The following is a 21,606-nucleotide window of genomic DNA, read 5'->3' on the forward strand; positions in this document are numbered from 1 at the left end:
TGAATGGAATTGTTGATTAGCCGATCGGTGGCGATTTCTGCACAAGGTGTGAAAATGGGAGATAATATCTCATTGTCATGGAACGTACAGGGATTCCCAAACCAAAGTAAATCTTGATTAATTGCCAATTATACAAAGAAGCATGGGCTAAATATTATGAGTCTACAGGAAACTCACTTGGCACTGAATAGTGGGCTCCCCAATATGCCGGAGTGGGGGGTACACAGATATGGCTCTTCATTTACCACACATTCATGAGGGGTTGCCACATATATACATTGTTCCTTAGCATTCAACCTACACGAACAGATTAGCAATGGAGAAGTCTCTTCTTACTTTTGGTGGGGGAGGCATTTGGTCTTCGGATTCTCATACTAAATATTTACGCTCCGAATACAGATTCCCCAGAGTTTTTCCAGAACTGTGGCAACCACCTGCACAGATTTTCGGGATACGAAATTATATGGGTCGGTGATTTCAACGTAGCCCTGACACAGAACTAAGACAGATCTTCAACCCAACAATCCATACTACCCAAAGTGGCAATTAAATGGCATGATCTTGCTGACAATCACTAACCATATGACGGCGGGAGAGTTCTGCATCCCACCTGCAGGGAATACACCTTCTATTCAGGGGTTCACAGCAGTTCATCTAGGAAGGACTACGTCATGGTTACATCCACTTGCTCCATGTCGTCGTGGACGCTCAGATTCTACTGCGCTCTCTTTCAGATCCTTCCCCAGCTAAGATTCTTTTCTCATGCCCTTCACAACCGCCAAGACATTTGGGATGGCATTTCAGGGCCCGCACTCTGGAGGACGCCCTCTTTCGGGAAGATATCAGGCAAGATATACAAACCTTATTTAATGCAAACGTGAGGTCTGTCCCCGATAATAAAATAGTGTGGGAATCCTTCAGAGTGTTCATCAGGGGTTGTTACATGTCTAGGGAGGGAGGGGTGCTGAGGAAAACCTGGAGGTCGATTTCTAGTAAAGAGCGGGACATTAAGGACTTGGAAGCACAACAGGGGTCACTTGATTCAAACCGGGAAGAAATGTGCCTCTTTATGGGAAGAGTGGTTCCTGGGTGACCCCATCAGAGCAGCGTCATATGGAGAGGGGGACCGTCCTACCCATACATTGGCGTGGGCCATTAGAGTTGAGCGCCGGCCTGACGATATCGTTGAGATCGATCAACCAGACGGGACCTCCAGCAGGGACCCCCTGGTGATTAATGAAATATTTAGAGAATATTATGAACAATTGTACATGTCACAAGTACAGGTGGGGCATGATTCTATCCCATTATACTTCGATCAGGTGGCCCTGGGATGGCTTGACACGGCGGAAGGGGATAACCTGAATGAAACTCCGTCGGAAGTGGAAATTCCTAAAATGATCCTGTCACTCACCACTGGTAAGGCACCTGGCCTAGTCGGCAGAGTTAAAGGAATACCTTGACCTAATAGACCGTCATCTCTGCAGTATGTACGAGGCCTTAGCCTCTGGGGTTCTACCAGAGTTAACCGAACGGCCATAGTAACGATACTGATAAAACCAGGTAAAGATCCCCTGAAGAGCTCCTCTTACAGGCCACTTTCACTAATTAATACGGACAATAGAATGTTGACCAAAACCCATGCGGATCGCCTTCTTCCTTATATGCCCGCTCTGGTCCTCCCAGACCAGGCAGGCTCTATACCTGGAAGGTCAACGCAGAATAACCCATGACGATTATTCACTCTCATGCACAACGTGGTCCCAGAAATTCCCATAGATGTTGCCAAATTGGATGCAGAAAAGGCCTCCGCGCATTGGAAGTTACATAGTAAGTGGTTGTTATGCTGCACCTACGCTGCTGCAGCTGTTATTCTTCTGTCACTGGGTGGAGAGTCGCCGTCCATAAGAGTAAGCCACCTGCTTGCTACTTCACCGTAACACGGCACTGGAGACTACAATACCCAACTTTCCTTTTGCGGTCCTGGCCCCCTGCCCACCAACGTCCACTCCTCGCTTTCTATACCTAGTGAGGCGCGCGCATCGGAAGTGCCATAGTAAGTGACTGTTAGGCGGTGTGGCGGGAGCGGAGCTGGCATTGAAGAAATGCGCCTTTGAAATGTTATAATGTGCATATGATTAATCATCTGTCTCATACTCCACTGAATCAGACATTTCTATGTTTGGGCAAATTCAGTTTTGAAAGTAAGAACTGGGGATTTTGTACGATTATTGTGAATATTTTAATGGGCACTACTAAGCAGTAGCAGTACTGATATTATTGCTCATTAAAGCTCTTTCACACTGGAAATAACGGAGGAAGAACTCTCAAACTTTTGTACTTCTTCTGTTTTACTAGGTGTGTGTTAGTCATTATGGTCAATGGGCTCAGAAGCGGAAGAAAACCTACGGGGGTATCAAGCCCAGTAAAAATAAATGTGGAAATGCTGAATGAAAGGTCCCTAAATGAAGAGCTAGTAAATCAATCAGTTATACAAGATGAGGTTGTGAACTTTGAATGTAGTGAACTTAGTCCTGTTTCAATACCTCAGCCTATGAGTATGATTGAAAAGGGTGAGGGAACCTTAGTTGCCATCAAAGTCGAGTAGAAAAAAGGAAATGTGTCAAGAAATCTTGAAGCCTCCCCTATCAAATACAATGTTAAGGAAGTAAATGATCTCACCATTCCTGATAACACAAATCAGACAGATGTTGAAAATGAGGAGTGGTTGAGTAAAAAGGTTGATTTGAAGGGAAATACAAAAAGCGCCATGAGTGGACTGAATGATTGTTCAATATTGGGTACCGCTATAGAAGCTGAAGTAGGCAAGAGGATGAGGATGAGATTCTCTTTGGGTCCATCTACCCAGTTGCTAAACGAGCATATGGAAGAGAAGATGTACACATGTTCAGCCTTCCAGCGCAGTACAATCGGGGCTTGCACTCATTTTCAGGAGATATTACTGATGCTGATCTATATAATGACAAAAGACAAAGCGATTACAACTATGAGAAGAATTCTATTGCTCATACCACCAATCCTCCTGCCCCAAATAACCCCAAATAACCCTTTCAATAACTCCAAAGAACAGATTAACCTCAACAAACGACAGGAATCCTCCCTAGAGAGGATGAGCGTAAACATGTTAGTCAAGAGGACGAGATTGATCTCCGTGCTCGTGATGTCCCTGGATTTGGGGCAGATTTTCCTGTTTTATCTAGAATTCTCGATCTGCTAGATAAAGGCCATGAACAAACCCATTGTGAATTGGGGAGCCTAAGAGCAACAATGACAGACCTCCTATGCAAAATGGACAGAGTAGAGGGAATGCTATTCACCTGTGACGCTGTGTCTACTTTAATAGCAGGCAATAAGAAGGCAGTATCCTTGAAAGATACTATGACACAAACTCCTGGTGATATGAGAAAGGTAAATGTGGAAGCAAAATCTTTTGCTGAAATGGCAGCTGTACCTGTGGCCAACAATATACATTTGGACACCAAATCGAATAATTTAGTTTTGGAATCCAAAGGCGCTGTTGGTAGTGCTATTCAGCAAATACAGCTTGATATAGAGGCAATTAAGACATCTATTACCTGTGGTAGAAGTGATGGGATGATCAGCTTGATTTCTCCAAAGAAGGAATTGGTTCCCATAAGGGAGGTGGTTGAAATTCCTACAGTGTTATTAGATCGGATCGATCTTTCTGATGGCACTACGAAGGAGTTGTGTGAAAGTATGATTGATTCAGCCTCGGGAAGGGGTGAATGTAAATCAGATTGTGGTACTTACACGCAGAGAAAACAGAACTATAGCTAGAGCACAGAAAAGAGATGCGAGAAATAACAAGTCTAAGAATGCTAAAATAAAAATAAATTAAACAAAGTGATTTAGAAGCTACAATAGTCAACTTCAAGAAAGTAGTGGCAGATAATCAGGAAGAGGAGAATGGTTTTGACTTGCATCAACTTGATGAAGAGTCTAAGGTACACCTGGACATGATCTCAGAGGGAACTAGGAATGATTTACAATCACCGAAAAAGTGTATACAAAAGACTAAACATTTGACTGCGGGTTCTAGCCGGATTGGGGGTGGATCTGTCCGATAAGTTAAATCCTCGGTCTCAGAAAAAGGGGCTGACCGAACCATCAGGTGCAGGTACTTCAGGCATTCAAACAGCTTTATCACAATTTTATCCAGAGAAAAACAAAAAAACTGCTAAGAAACATAAGCTACCCCTTAAGAGCGGGAACTCGAGTATCCCTAGCAGATGTATAGATGAGCTGTTAGGAGAGAACTGGATGATAGGAATGTTTGGCAGAGATATACAAGGAGAGGAAGCAGAGATGGTGCACTCAGATGGAGAAGAGGAGGGATACCAAGAGGTAGAGAATGTAACTACAGGTCAAACAAACAAGCAACCATCCTGCAACAAGATAGGTTGAAATCCTACCCCAAATAGGATTCAAGAGGAAATACAACAAGTAATAACAAAAGAAACTAGCAATCTTGATCTGGGAAAGAGTGATGATATCTATGAGGAGAAACGGGTTTCAGGAATGCCAATTATCATGGGTTGGGAAAGCAATGTGGCTATAAATGGCAGAACTAGCCTAAATAGAACATGTATGCTTAAAACTTTCCAAGCGATTCCCCCTCTAAGAACCATTCGCTCTGATGATCGGGAATGGATCCGCCTTGCTACAAATTATAATCATCGCATGATTTGCGGTTTCCAATCTATGATAATCATGAGGATGGTGTGGGAACAGAGGGAAAATGTGATCGCTTTAGGTCTTGTCCTTCATATTTTCCAGAATGAAAAATATGCAAAAAAGTTTCTGGAAACTCTTCTTGAAAACAAGACTAAAAAGTAAGACAACGCTAACCGGGTCGCAACTTAATATTAGTGCAGATTGAATCAAGCAAATTTTGGCATTAGTGGTCGCGCTCAATGGGATCTCACCTGGAGCAAGTGAAATTGTAAGCTCACCCGCAAAGGCAAACTCGGGTACATTAGCGTAACGAGGTACCCTTTAGAATCATGTCATGGAATTGTTGAGGCCTGGCAGATTTTATACGTTGGTTTGGTAGGAATGACTTAAGTAATCACCCAGAAATTATTATTCTCCAAGAGACCATGCACACATCGCCTTTTGATATTGCAGGGTATGGTTGCTATACCAAGCCGGCCACTAAGGGCTTAAAGGGGCGGCCTTCAGGTAGTCTAGCAATACTTGTCAGTAATGAATGTAAATTTGATCCTGTGCTACTACACGAGGATGCAGGTGTCATGGCACTACAACTAAATCCTCAGAATCCAACAGAATTAGTTATAGTAATTATTTGTATTTATTGGAACAGGTTAACTAGTTCTTGGGACCAAATGGTGAATATGTTAGATGAAGTATTGGAAGGTATATTTGTAAGCACGACTCAAGTGGGAATCATAATAGGTGGTGAATTTAATTCCTCATGTTATAAAAGCAAGGTCACAAATGAGAGTCTCGGCAATAAAAAGGTACCTTTGACGATTAAAACTGTACCAAAGTGGGTGAGATATTTACTGCGATGGGACATCCAGTTGGTCCAGCCCTATGCTAGCCCCTGTCTTTCAACTTGGAGGCGAGGTGATCTTTGCTCATACATAGACCACTTTTTTATGTCAACTTTTATTCTTAACATTTGCGAACCAGTGCGAATCACTAACTATGGTTTTGGGGATCCCTCAGCTATTTCTATAAACTTAAGTATCCCTGATTGCCGACTTCATTCAGATTTGTCGCTTCAACTAATAGAGACTGAAAGTTCTAGTCACTCGATTCGATGGAATTTATATACATGTAGGAGACTTATCAAGTATATAAGAGAGGATCCTTTTCTTGCATCTGTTGGGCAGAATTATACAGTTGTGGACATGGAAACGGAGAGGCAAATAAGCAGCTGTACTCGTATGCATGTAATGAATATTGTGTGGGATGTTAAGCCGATTTTGACTCCCAAGAAACAGACATGTCTTTAATCTACGAATTCCTCAATTAAAGATTAACAAAAATTTTAACTTGAGAAAATTGACCATATTGAATTTGGGTTTGGAAAAGTACATTGAAAAAAAATGTATTCTTTTTCTATATACAATTCAGATTAAAGAACTTAAAAATGTTACTGCCATTAAAGATAATCAGTGTATGATGCACAACATACTAGCACATGATACAAGAAATATCTGTACCCTAATTGGAACCCTTAATGCCACCTACAACTATAATGAACCAGCTATTTTAGCCTCTACTTGGGTGCAATACATCACCAAGAAATGTGAACTTCCAAAAACATTCTTTATGGAATGCACTTGTTACTCAGAATTAATTCTATGTCAAGACCGGAGGCTCCCATTATGCTTCTCTTTCTTTAATTGACCAGTAAAGAAAAAGCTCAGCAGCAAGATATGTTGTGCACCAAAATGTGCCATGAGTAATGGTAATGTGCGCAAGAAACAGGTGCACTAAATATAATAAACACTGTAAAACATAATAACATTGTAACATGTGACCAAGAGTCTCTGAAGGAACTCCATTTCCCAGGGGACTTGGCTCGGGTTCATTTAGAGGCCACCAACATGTGACCTAGTCCTCCAATAGTTGTCCAGATCCCCTCCATAAACAGTCCAAAACATGATGCAACTTCCTCCTTCTTTGCTGCTCACAGCAAGAGATATAAGTACATTCATGTTTAGCACTGTTTATGACATGTTTTCATGATGTTTAAGTTATTACAGTTATTTGCTTATGTTGCCATATTTTCATAGATACACTCATGAATGCGCGCGTGCTTTAATTTTTTGATTTATCCTCGTCTGAGGAGATTCGTACCTTGTCGTACTTCGCTCCGACGCCAGCTGCTTCCTGCTGGCGTCGGAGACTGTTTTTACACGAAGCGTTGTTTTATTTGCTTTGATTTTGGACCCGCACTGCAGATTCCTCAGAGGGCTCGCTCTCACTTCCCCAACCCCAAGTCCTCTTCACAGACATTGGGAGGGCCACGCGGCATAGGCGGATCCCTCACAGGGCTCGCCTTTGATTTCTCAGCCCTGCGGTCTTTTTTTTACAAGCCGGAAAGGCTGGCGCGGTCTTACTGGGAACCGCAGAGCCACCCGCGGACCACCAGGGGAGCTCCAGCTTTCCCCGGGTCCTTTTCTTCAATTCCAGCGCTCGAGTACGCATGACCGTTACTATTATAATGGTCTTTGCTGCTCAAGCGCCGGAATCCTTCGTTTGGTGGCATATTGAACTGATATATATATTTTACATCAAAGACATTGCGTTTTTCCTCGCAAATCAACGTGAGTGCTCACGCGAGTGACATTTATATATTTATACAAGAATAAGCATATTTTAAAAAATAAAGAAAGAGAAATAAGCTCCTGTTCAGCAATCTTTAGAGCCTAAATAATATGAGCTGAACTAATAACAGTGTGCTAGAGAGATGGCGTCCTAGAAGCCCAGAAGACTTTTTTTTTTAAAGTTTTTAAAGGTGCTTGGAAAGATCATGGCAGCGCAGTACTCGCCTCAATCAGATCAAGCTTGGTCTGAGTGTGAGGAAGATACCTGCTACATTGATGAAGTGGCTATGGCAAACAGCCTGCAGAAAGTGCTGGGTTCTTCAGTTGGAAACAGCATTAAAAAGGCTGTGACTGACATGCTCATACCCATTCAAAACCGCCTAGACACAATGGAGGAGCACCTAAGAACAACATCTCCGCCAGGTAGGAAGAAGACCCAAAAGAGAAAGCACCTTAATGAAGGGGGATGTATTCCGGCTCGCAAGAGCAGAAGCTCTCCGACCCCCCCGAGCCAGCCAAACAATGCCACAGCTGCCGTATCGGACACCTTCTCCAGGCTGAAACAGACCTTTATGAACAGGAAGGTAACCCCTTCCCACAAACCCTCTTACCCCGAGGAAGAAAACAGGGGAAATAGACCCTCAAGCCCAGAGGGATATGGACAGGGCAAGGAAGAAGATTAGCAGAATAGGGGTGTCTATGATGCTGATCATTCCGACTCTTCATCTGAAGAGGAATTTCAAATAGAGGGTTCAAAACCCTCAAGTTCAGGGATTGTGGCAGACCCCAACCCCAAGGACACAACCGGGAACAAGCCTCCTGCAGAAAGGATGTTCAACCCGGAAGATCTAATGCACCCCAGATCCACCGACTGGGAACCAACTTCCAAGACATCAAATTATATTCATCTCAGACTGCGCAAGCCACTTGATAAGGAAGTCATGGCCAGACTTTGTGCTGAATGTCCACGTCCAGACACTGCGGACAAGGTAGCTCTGATCACCTTTCTAGGTAAAAACGTGAAAGACCCAAGGAAGGGCATAGACCGTGCCTGGAAGTCCTGTCAGGGCAAAGTCCTGGACGTGGCAGGTCCACTGGTCAAGTTTTCAGATCTAGCGGAAGCAGCTATCAGCTCATCTGACCCCATTGACCCAGTAATACTGTCTGGTTGGGTTCAGCGGGCTATTTGCCTCTTAGGAAATGCCAGCTGTACCATTTCAACGGAACGTCGGAAGTGCATTCTATACAAAATAGATGCCAAACTGAGCCAATTGCCAGACAGAATCAGGTCCAACTGCGCCAGGTCTGCTTTTCGGAGATCCTTTTATGAATTTTAGACCGATTGCACTAACCGATGCCTCCTCTTAGGTCTTTTTGCAACTAATTTTAAAGGAACAACAGGACTTTCTTCACAGTAACAAGATCCTGTCTTAACATCAAATAGGGTTCCAGAAATCTATGGGTTGTCCACTGAATGCCACTATTGTATCTCTTTTACAGTGTCAAACCAAACGAAAGGACAGGGGCAGTATATATGGCTGCACTCGATTTGAGTGCAGCATTTGACACTAATAAGAGAAGCACTGTGGAATAAAATGATTCAAAGTGGGATCCCAGTACATTAAGTAGCTTTGATTGCATTGTTGCACTTAAAGACTTACTATAGGGTCTGTTTAAATAACATTGGAACACTAACAGAGCCTATCCAAACAGAAATTGGGCTAAAACAGGGCTGTTCCTTAGCAGCGGTTTTATTCAACCTATACCTTTCGGATATAGATCACATCTGGAGGGATATAACAACTTATCCAGCATGTCTAGCCCATCTCAAACTAAATTATATTAGTTTTGCCAATGATCTGCTGTTGCTCGACAGAACTCTGTCGGGACTACAGAACAAATTGAATTCCTTCTACTTATTTGCTGAATCTCTTAACTTGAAGATAAAACAGGCAAAATCGCAGATTATAATCTTTTCTGATGGGAAGAGAAAAATAAAGAAATTTAATTGGTCAATTGGCACGGTGGAGCTCGAGGTAGTTAAGGGAATAAGATACCTTGGCTACACGTTATCCGATCAGAACTCAAAAAATTGGTGTAAAAAGATTTTAGAAAAAAAACTGAAACCCTTGATTGCCCGGGCATCATTTATCGAAAATATTGCACCTTTTCAATAGTTCCAATTATCCAATTTTATTTGTTAAAATTTGAACCATGCATTTTGTACATTTTTGATATATACACACTTTAGATATCGAGGACCTGTCAGACATTGCTCAAGGAAAACTATGGAAAAAGGTGTTGGGATTAGCAAATTCAATCCCGAACGATAACATTCGGCATGAACTGGGACTCCCACCACTCTCAGCCAAACGAAATTGGAGGTTGCTGAATAATTATAGTAAGATGTTAATACCCTCAAAAAATATGCTTTATGAAGACCTGAACAAGAGGATTGCTTCAGGATCATTACCTGTATTATCAAAATTAGTACAAAAGATGGATGAAATCTTAGATAGGTCTAACTATATCCAAAGAAGATCGTTTACCCTCTAATAAGTGGAAATTCCAACTGTTGAGCTGGTGTATTCAGTCAGATCGGATTGGCAAATATAAAGTTTATAAATAATATGCTTTATTTAGAAGTAAACTGGGTGATTTACCCAGATATATTCTCCAATTTTCTTGTTTGGCTGCAAGGGGTCTTCACCTGCGCTTCAGATCAAATCAATTTTATACCAATGATCGTATATTTAATTGGACGACATATAAGGAAAAGTTTGGAATCCAAAGCAGCAATTGTCATTTTTGTTGTGTCCTTCAAACGGTAGAGTCAATGAAACATCTGGTGATGTTCTGTACCCATTTTGAGTTGCTAAGAATTAAGGAATATGGAAGTTATTGGTACTCAGGACCAGAATTATCTAGGACTGCATTATGGAACAAATGTATGTGGGGGGGAACAGCACCAATCTGGTTATCAGATTAACGAAAATTCTTGAAGTGTTAAAGGAACAATTATTGCCTGTTATCGTCTAGTTTTGCTTGATGAATACTAAATGAATATTTATAATTTTTGCTTTGCTTTTAAGAAAAGTTCTATATGTATAAACTGTTTTTCCAATCAAAAGCTCTAAATGTAAATTAAATTCTCCCTTGATGAACTAAACACAATTTAAAAAAAAAAAAAAGGTCTTCGACTCAGTAGAGTGGCCCTTTTTATTAGAAGTCCTTATATGCTCTAGCTTGGGTCTCGATTATTTCGAATTGATCCACCCATTATACACTGTCCCTTGAGCGGCAAGCTACACAAATAAAACGTCAAAATGCATTGCACCAACTCGGGGCACGAGACAGGGATGCCCATTGTCGCCAATCCTTTTTGCCCTCGCCATTGAACCACTTGCATGCTACCTCAGGGAACACCAAATACACTGGGGTGTTCAAGAACACTTGTTTCCATTGTATCACTATACGCTGACGATATGTTACCGTACTTAAAAGACCCTCAGGATAACCCAGAGCCAGTAATGGCTGCCATACAACAATATGGCGACCTCTCCGGTTTGAGGATTAATTGGCCCAAATCGGGGGTATTGCCCCTGACCCCAGTGGTTGATTAAAACAAGATAAGAAATGATTTTAGATGGTGCCCACAAGGCTTGAGCTATTTAGGTGTACATATCACAACCTCCCCGACAAATCTTCGAGGCAAACTATCTGAAGGTTCTCACCTGTCTGGAACATAGAGTTGTGACATTGAGCATCCTACCCCCATCTCACAGGCTGCCCGCATGTCCTTAACCAAGATGGTTATATTACCAAAATTCCAGAATAACCAGATTTACATCTCTACTTTTTCGCAGCACAACTTCAGTAGCCCATCTGGAGGTGGTTCCCCCTCAGCGGACCTCCCACATTTCTCACTGGAAAAGTCGATAACACTACCTGAGGATCTAAAGGGGCTGATATGGCCGGGACCAGTCGTGGGTAACCGGGCAGAGGTACAACCCATTCAGGGCACATTTAAGGCATGGAAGAAACTGGGTGATATTTCCGGTGGAAAGGTTTATTCTCCGACGTATGCAATATATAGGGTCAGAGGTGTTCCTCTCACTCATGATAAGATTTTTCAGATAGACTTAGCAAAGGCACTGGGAGACTTGGTGGTGGATGGTTACCTGAACACTAGGGATGTTTTGAAATCTAGAGGTTAATGGAACACAGTAACAATGTTATTGTTTTTCCGTCTGTGCAAGGTCCTCAAGTCTATATGGCCCGACCACCTGCAGGCTCCAGCAACCTCCCAGTTGTTACAATTTATTACCACATCTACTCCCACTAAATCATTGGCCTCTACTATATATAGGGTCATCAAAGCACAGAGACCCTCTCATATATACTCAGCCCGGATTAAGAGGGAATCTGCTGTGGCAGACGTCCAGTGGAAAGGGCTATGCCAGCAAACAAAGTCTCTCTCCCTGAACCATAGTTTACGATTAATTCATTACAAATTCCTGCACCAGGTATATGATTCCCCTGTAAAGCTACACAAATTATATCCTGACAGATCGTCTAAATGTAATGTCCTCACCAAAGCCATCAATGAAATAGCGCCACTTGAATGGAAAAAAGATAAGAAATCCTTACACTCCAACTCCTGGTTTACCGAAGAATTGCACTCAATGCGATCCCACAAAAGAGCAGCTCTAAAAAACTGGCAATCTGACCCCTGCACCAATACCAAAAACATATTCAATTTAATCTCCCACCAATACAAGAGAGCTATCTCCAATGCCAAAGCCAATACCTTCAACACTCGCATCGCCAATGCCAAGTCACACTCCAAAGAGATTTTCGCAATCTTTAATGAGCTCATCTCCCCCCCTAATACTCCAGATGAAATAATCAAAGATGAAGCGTGGTGTTCCAGCATTCAAGCTGCCATGCTTCACAAAATTGACCTTCTCCAAAGGAAAATTAAAGACCACTGCAAAACACTTCCTCACCAGACAGGAACCAAACCGACCAACACACCACCCACCTCCTCCAAGCCCACCATACCTGACTTCTCCTTCAGAGATGTCACTGAAACAGAAGTTATCAACCTTCTAATAAACCTCAAACCCTCCCCATGCAAAGGCGACATCTGCCCACCTAAACTAGTCAAAGACTGCGCAGACTGCCTTGCGCCGCTCCTCACGGCATTTATCAATGCGTCCTTCAAAACAGGCATCATCCCAGCCAACCTCAAAGAGGCTTGGGTCCGGCCTCTCCTAAAAAAACCGACTCTTGACCCCTCACAACCCAACAACTATAGACCTATAACCACTGTGCCATTCTTGCTGAAATTACTGGACAAAGCCGCACACTGCCAAATCCAACACTTTCTGGAAACCCACTCCATCCTCGGGACGAGACAATCGGGTTTCCGGAAAGGACATGGCACAGAAACAGCCCTGGTAGACCTGAAGAGTCAGATCACCCAAATCATGGACAAAGGCAAGCCGGCTCTTCTGCTTCTTCTGGATCTCTCAGCCGCGTTTGATCTGGTTGATCACAAGATTCTCACCTCCCACCTCACGCACTCAGCCAACTTCTCTAAAAAAGCAGCTGCCTGGATCACTTCCTTCCTCGAAGGTAGGGCCATGAAAGTCTTCTCGGACATCGCTAACGCCACACCCACAGCAATCCATTGCGGGGTCCCTCAAGGTTCCTGCACTGCACCCACACTCTATAACTTGTTCACCAAGCCCCTCTTTGACAAACTTGACTCATACGGCATCACCTACACGAACTACGCGGACGACACTCAAGTACTTCTACCCCTCTCAGGCTCATACAACGAAGACGCAAAGGCACTCCACACCATCTACTCCATCATCAAGGCATGGATGGCAATTAATGGCCTCTGCCTCAATGGTGACAAGACCGAAATCTTGATACTAGGCCAACAGCACACCTTAGACAAACTGGACAAACTGTACACTAACTTCTCAATTGACAACTCCATCATTCCCGTGTCCACAGCCGTCAAGACACTGGGAGTATACCTCGACTCCTCACTATCCATGACCAGACAAGTCAGCGCTATCACTTCCGCATCCGCGCACACCACCAAACTTATAAACGCCATCAAGCCCTACCTCTCTAAACCTAACCGCCTCTCCATAGCGAGGGCAACCATAGGAGCCAAACTGGACTACTGCAATGCTCTCCTAGCAGGCACATCAGCCAAAAACATAAATAGACTACAAATCACACAGAACAACGCTCTCCGGGCCGCTCTTAGTATCCCAAGAAGAGAGCATATCACCCAGGCCAGGCTCTCAGCCCAATGGCTCTCAGTCAAAGAACGGATCACCCTCAAAATCCTCACCCTCACTCACAAATGCCTCTCCTTCTCCGCCCCGTCCTATCTTTCTGATACCATCCTCAAACCTTCCTCCACACGCCCCACCAGGACGCAATACGCTAACCTACTCTGCACCCCACGCATCAAAAAAGCCAAAGTCGGAGGTCTTGGTTTTCCCTACATTGCAGCACAGACATGGAACGCTCTCCCCTCAGACATCCGAACGGAAAACTCACTTCCCATCTTTCGCAGGAAACTGAAAACCGCGTTCCTTGCTAAATAACTAGCAAATTTCTGGAAGCCATGTAAATATACTGCCTTGCTATTGTATATATTTCCTCTGTAATTTATGTGTTGATTGTAACTACGGTCTCCTTTGCAACTAAGATGTCTGTAACAAGCGCCACGATGCCTCTGGGCTGATGTGCGCTCAACAAATTTGAAATAAATAAATAAAGTAATAAATGTACCAAAGATATGGCTGACTTTTTACAAGACATGGTCGTGACCTAAGATACGCCCATTTTGGACAGCGATTGAAGCCGCCTTGACTGTGATGCTGGGTAATTAATACCTGGCAATATCATACAGAATTCTGGATGTTGGCAGCAATGGATACTGGCTCTAGAACTGATAAAAAAAACAAGTTGGAATGACATCAGTTGTTGCCAGGTCTATAATCACCAAATTATTGGGGGAAAATCAAAGCACCAACATTTTGGGAATGGCTGGCCTATATGAACGTGTGTGGAAGGAGGGGAAAAACAGTAAGCCGCAAACTTACCTTCACGTGCGAGACTATTGGACTACTGGCCTCCCTTCAGGCCACATGTCTATTACAGTGGTAGATGATCGGGGACACGCAGTCATGATGTCACTGTCAAGGTATGCACCTCTGATCTACATGCCTCCCAGGAAGTAACAACAGTACGAATCCACCAATAGGAAAGATGATATGCGCATCATGTCTTACGTACTAATGTGGAATTTGGTAATCCATCTCATATTTGCACTTCATTGCCATGTATGTTTGGGTTGTGGTATTGATAAGGCTTATTGTTTGAATGTTTTGTAACATTTTGAAATAACAAAAAATAAATATATTTAAAAAACCTACGGTGATTCACGCAAGTCAGACCTTTTTGGACTCCAAAGGGTGTCTTCTTTTCAGAAATGTATGGGGTTCCCAGTTTTCCTTGATGGCTGCGACACTCCAGGTCCAAATCTGTGGGTTGTCCACAACACTGAAAACAGTACAAATTTGATCTTCCCAGGTCATTTGGTATACCAGTAGTTTAGCCTTTTCCCTTTGCGCACCGCTATATTCACCCACACATACGAGGTACCATTTTGGTCGGGACACCTGTGGGAACGTGGGGTGGTAAGATGCGTTGTTGCCGGCGTGTTTGTGGTTTTCTGCAATTTTTGGGGAAATACATGCAAGTCAGACCTCTTTGGATTCCAACAGGCGTTTCCTTTTCAGAAAGGTATGGAGTTCCCCGTTTTCCTTGGTGGCTGCGACACCCAAAGTCTAAATATGTGTGTTGTCCACAAGACTGAATACAGTACAAATGTGATCTTCCCAGGTCCTTTGGTGTACCAGTAGTTTAGCCTTTTCCTTTTGCGCCCAGGTAAGTGCACCCACACATGTGAGGAACAATTATTTATCGGACACCTGTGGGAATGTGGGAAGGTAGGACGTTTGTTGTTTTCTCTTGGTTTTGATCACGTTTTCATACTTTTCGTACTGCCCTTTGTTACACAACCCTTTCATTTCCCAAATATGACCGACGTTTTGTTGCTGCTTTAGGCACTGTACACTTTCGTAATCTGCGCAAGTCACCTATGCTTGAAAAGGTCTGCCTGTGCTCTTTCAAAAAATCTATGCTTGTCATTCTTCACCACATTAGTTTTCCTCATTTTCAAATGCTATGTACGTCTGTTTAGGCCGTCGGCATAACATTCCTGTATACCATGGATCAGTGTTTGGCTCGTGGTATTGCTTGTTTTGTGAAACATTACAAAAAATGTGTGATTTCCTAACTAGAAGAGTCAGGGGAATGTAGCGTTGCGTTGCTTTTCTCAATATTCACAGAAGCCATTACCTTAAAACCTTAAAAATGCAAACATGTCCAGCACATACTTTGCTTTGTTGATTTTTTTCCCCAAAACAATGGAAATCCTAGGTACATAGTTGTTGCCTGACCTGCGCAAATTACCCCGTTCCTGAACTTGGAATTTTGTCTTCTTATCAGAAATGTATGCCTTTCTGTATTCCCATTGAGCTTTCCTCTACCATTCCATCCAAGTATGTCCTATTAAAACAAAAAAGGGAAAGAATCGCCTACCTCTCTCGAAACTGATGGTAACCTTATGAAAAATAGGTTTTTGTGGTTTCCACTCAACTTGTTCTTGAAAGCTTGGAAAATGGCCAATTCAGAACTGCAATCCATTTGTTCCTAGCTCTTAGAAGTAAAAAAACACAGGCTTCTTTACACATCATTTTATTGGAATTTTCTAAAAAACAAACACACACAATCTGGCCACTTTTTTGTTAGGTTATCTTACCCCCCCCTACAGCAAATGACTAATCCTTGGTGCCATTATGACCGCCTACATGTGGGAAGAAAAGGGTGCAGATGTGCCGGAAAATCACAACAAAAATATTAGAAGGGATTGAATGCTGATGTAGTGAAATTTCCAAAAAAAGGGCTCAGCACTGGGAGGGAAATCCCTCAGAAGTTAAGGGGTTAAAAGGGTCATTAAACAAATGCGTCATGTCAGTTGTTTGATTGAGTAGAGGCAGAGCAGAGATGTGAAAGTGCAAACAAAGTTTCAGCCCTTCATGTGCTGGACAGACGGTCTTTAATCTGGTGTCTTTCTGGGGAGGTGTAAGAGAAGCAAAACGCTCAATATTTTGAATGTGCAATGAGATGTCTCTAGTCTCCCCTGTACTTTGCAGTTGAAAACCATTGAACTGGAACAATAGTTTATAAACTCACTATTGGAAAATGGCATTTTCTTTAGGGGCATATTGATCTGCCGACACCTGTGCGAGTAATCTGAAAGTTACAGATTCCAATTCCCAATCCAAGTGCTATAACTAAGTGGATTAATAGAACTGATGCAGAGATCCCAGAAGTTCCAAACCTGGAGTAAAATACCTCAGGACTCAGGAAGTAGTGTGCCTGCAGCAAAGAACTGTATTCAGCCTGCAGCCCAAGGTTATAAAGCAAGTAAGATGGCTCAGTGGGAAGTGTGCCTGCGTCAGAGATGTGCTTGTAATATCGAAACCTAGGTTACAACTCCTGCTCTTAAACTTTCTCATGTTGCCAAAATGAATCCCTTTGAATTAAGTGACAGATGTTACTAGCCTGTTTCCGCAGAAATATTCCTCCCAACAGAGAGTTAAAAAAAAATGAGGGATTTGTGTAATAAAGATGGAAGTTTACAATGTATAAACATTGGACCAAATGGATGTACAAATGAAGCAAATAAAAAAAATCAACATGCACACGCCAATTACATTTCTGAAAATCAACACTGTCGTCCCTGCCCTGTAGGATCAGCCAGGAACCATGGAGGACTTAGCATTCCCTATATACTTTCAGTTGGGGTCTTAAACCATTTGTCAAATGCCTCATCTCCTCTCAGAACCCCATGATAGCCACTGCCTGTTTGAGAGCCACTGCTTGTTTGAATGGTGCAGATCTTTACCATTGGTGGGCATGCTCCAAGGCCAAATCCTGGATAAAAAGGAGGGCTCCTGTAGCCATTCAGCCATAGGGCGTAAAGTCCTACCCTTTAAATCACTTTGGTCTGATCTTTGGAAGTGGAACATGGGGGTTGAGTACTTACTCGAATTATATCTATATTTTGTTGACCCTTGTTAGGGGGTTTTGACAAAGTCCTGTCTGGGACAAGACCTTAGAAAACCCACCTTGGATCAACAGGGTTGCACTCTTAGATTTTGCCTGAACTACCCAAAGGGTTTGTAACTGCGGACAAGCAGCCAGGCTTGGTCGAGGAGGGCTGTAGTGAGGCACACAGAACTCGGGACATACACTTAGTCCAAGGAAACACGTATACACCGAGATGTTATATAAAAAAAGGTATTCATTTATATACACTAAGGCTTATAGCATTCACTTAAGCTAAGTACTACCACACAGTAATATAATAGAAGAACACTTGCAATATTCACAGAATTAGATACTTCAGAATAGCTGTGATGGCAACAAATCACAGAGCAAACACTTGAAACATATATGCAAACTTTAGTAAGTATATACCATCAGCACTTAGCACTTTGCCCTGAAATAATTGGTTTGTTACACTCCTAATTCGGAATGAAGGTCTTTAAACTAGAACGACACGTTTCATCTGTACATTTATTCTATTAGGACAGCCTGTCCTAACAGAATATATTTCCAAATGGAGTGTAACAAACAATTATTTCAGGGCAAAGCACAAAGTGCTGATGGTATATACTTACTATAGATACATTAAGGTTTACCAGATGGCTCTAGCCTGGCAGCTGCCCTATTGATTTCTAAAGGGTTGTGCCAGCGCACTTGAACACTATTCAAACCGCCCCTTACCTTACATATATGCAAACTTGTTTCAACTTTACTGCTACATGCTACTAAACTTTAATCTCCCCCCTTATCTACTGCTCGCCTCTTCTACTGCTCTTCCTTACTCTTTGGACTACCTACTTCTCATCTCGACCCCCTCAAATCTATCTACCATTCTGCTGACGGTACCCTCTGTCTCCTTACCTCCCGTGACTCCATCCCGGCTTCCCTCTCCTCCCTTGGCTGGCTTTCATTTCACTCTCAACTTAAATTTCAGTGTCTCTGCCTTGTCTTCAAATCCCTCCATGGTCTTGCTCCCCCTTATCTCTCCTCCCTCCTCTCTTTCTACACTCCCTCCCGCTCCCTTCGTTCAGCTGACCACTTCTTTGTCACTGTACCTCCGTCCCCTTGTGCACTCTCCCATTTCCACTACTTCCAGCTCCTCGCTCCCCTGCACTGGAACTCCCTACCTCTCTCAATCCGCTCTATTCCTACCTTCTCCTCATTCTGCACCTCCCTTCAATCTCTCCTTCTCCACCCGCTGCCTTGAAACCCCTTCCCCTTCTTGCTCCCCCTCCTTCCTTTATCTTTTGCCCTTGATTATCTCCCTGCTCTCCCCGACCACCCCACTCTCACCCTTCCCCTTCCCTCCTCCTTCACCTCCTCACCCTTCCCTCTCCCTCACTGTCCTACTGCACTACTCTCCCTATTCCCTTCAGTTTAATTGCTCTTCTTACTGTTTTGTTGACTGATACATAATTGTAATTTGCTTCTATCGTTATATTTTTTTATGTTTTATGTATCAAGTTGTTCAATTGTGCAGCGTCTTGGTGTAAAGCACTATATAAACAAATAAATACAAATACAAACTTTGATAACTTTCAGTAACTTGAGCTTAGCCTATTTTATAAAGTCCAACCCTGTCATAGGTGAGTCAGAGTGACACTGGGGCACCAGTGGCCAAGGACTGAGGAAGACAAGGCAGGAAAAGTGAGTTCAGGGATCAAAGAGACAGAGTCCAGCAGAAACTCTTCAGGTTGGTATCAGTCTGGTTTCACAGACAGGGCAGCTAGGAGTATCCCTCACCGAATGGTCCCAAGCACCAATGCACTAAGGCAAGGTAGAGCACAATGGGATTCCACCCGAATGTAGCTCAAGATAGGTGCTGGAGGGGTGCAGGATGCAGCTATCTGCAGCCCCCAGAAGCACAGGATCAACAAAGCAAGCTCCAGGTAAGTTACTAGGAGCAGGATAGTACCTTTAAACAAAGAGGCTGATGCAGCAGAGGCGACAACAGACCCCGGCTCAGGTTGCTCGGTCTTGGCGATAGGAGGGAAGAACGTGGAGTGGATCTGGCAGTTGGTTCTTCTCGTGTAGTCGGGAGGCCCAGCTGAGGATCTTTGCAACACTGGCTCATTGCCGCCCTTTTCAACACTCGGGTAAAAGACAGTTGTGTGGTAGATTCTGCTGCAGTTTTGTCCTCGTCTCGACTGAGGGGATTTTCAGGCGCGGGATCCAATCACTGTAGGTCCCGAAGGATGCCCACAGAGTTTCAGACGAAACGCGCTTCAGATGACATTGCACTACAAACATCGCACAGCACCCCCCCAGGCATTGGCGGATTGCGGCCGTGGCGGGCGCAAAATTCAGTTATTCTTGGGACTGTTTAGGCCCGCCTGTCCAAGGGAGGAAGCCGTCCTCTTCGGGGCTTCCCTGTCGTAATTGAGGTTGGTACAGCAACGGTTACTCAGCACGCTATGGCAATTGCTGGAAGTGGCTGCGTACGTCGTCCTTCATCGGAATCTTCAGGTCCAGTGGTCGACTGAGTTTCAGCTCCTGGACTCTCGGATTTATCCTCAAACACACTGGCTGAGTCTACCAATCAACGGTCATGCACCACACAAACTTGGGGGGGAGGCACACGGCAGGACGAAGACCAGAGATGTTTTAGTGACCTCCCCTGCAGGCTTTCCAAGGGAAGCCCTCCAAAGACAAAAGATCCATCAATACCTCCCCCACTCATTTAGGTAGAAGGCTGATCAAGAAAGGACAAGTCATTATGAACATGGCTTAGAAAGGTACAGCCACCATTTTAGGTGAATGGTGTCTCTTGTGTCCTTTAACACTGCTGCAAAGCCAGCCTGGGACATTAGTCCACAAAAAGCTGTGTATAAATGTACACTGCAACAGCCTGTCAGATCTTGTCAAAGTAACCAAAAAGTTACTGCAGAGGTGAGAAAAGGGAGATCGTTTCCCCTCAGCACTCCACTTAAAGTGGGATGTGCTGATGTTTCAAAATAAATACACAGGTAGGACAAAATGCATCTCCCTGACCTGGTAACAGAGTGTTTTCACAGGTAAAAGAAAAATGAAAGCTCTAGGAACTTACAGCAACACTGCACAGAAGGTGTTTGGTGCTGCAATAGTAAAAATGTAGATGCCAGAAAAGTTGGCTTAAAAGGTACAAAAACGAGGTAAAAATGATTCCCATGATCAAAGTAAAAGGATGAGAGAGTGTGGAAAAAGCTTCCCACTTAGGAGAACAGTCCAAAAAATCCAATAGTCCACCAAAAATGCTGGGGGTCTCACAAAGTGGGCAGAATTTCCCTCAAAAGCGAAAATCTACCCAACAACTCTTATTACTTAAAACCACTGGCACTGCATATCCCTATATAAACCTACCTGAAAAGTATCTACTTTGGAACTGGTGACTTTTGGGCACAAAGCCCCAAGCCATCTAAAGGTTGGACTTAATCATCACGGAACAGCTCCCCTAATTCTTATAGAGTTCTATTCCTATGTGCGAGTACTTACCTATGTTTCACTGGTCATTTAATCAAATGTTATTCTATATCTCCTAAGGGTGAATGTATAGATCATCATAGAAGTGTTAGTGTGAAATATTTGACTAAAGGTCTTATTTGTTCAGTATGTGTTTTAAAAGGCCTAATAAACTATTATATGGGATACATTGCTCACCGTAATAGTATTTCTGATGCTTGTATCCGCTTGTATTTACATGTAACGCATAGGCCGACATGTAGTGGAAGCCGCAGAGTATGACATTTTTTGGGTTTGAAACTTGAAAAGCGACATTGGTAGGGCGTACCAGTAATACTATCCCTAGTGTGACGTCTCCTGTACCCATGGTCCTTCACGTGTCGAGGTCCCTTAGATTGTTTTGTTTCTGACATGAAGAAGCATGAAGTGTAGTGCGAGTACAAATGTATTAAAGCAGATGAGAGTAGATAAAAGGCAGAAAACATACATGCACCTTCTACTCCACAGAGGAAGAAGGGTAGGCACATGTGAATCTAAGCAGATACAAGCA

At 43.3% G+C, this 21,606-nt stretch overlaps 1 protein-coding gene across 2 annotated transcripts in view; it reads right to left on the bottom strand.

Annotated features, from left to right (window-relative positions):
- SLC4A1AP (solute carrier family 4 member 1 adaptor protein) overlaps positions 1–21,606 on the bottom strand; it is a 363,679-nt gene that overhangs the window by 251,848 nt on the left and 90,225 nt on the right. The gene's annotated exons all lie outside the window — the stretch shown is intronic.

Source organism: Ambystoma mexicanum, chromosome 4q (genome assembly GCF_040938575.1).
Source record: "Ambystoma mexicanum isolate Mex_15411 chromosome 4q, UKY_AmexF1_1, whole genome shotgun sequence".
Lineage (NCBI taxonomy): Eukaryota > Metazoa > Chordata > Amphibia > Caudata > Ambystomatidae > Ambystoma > Ambystoma mexicanum.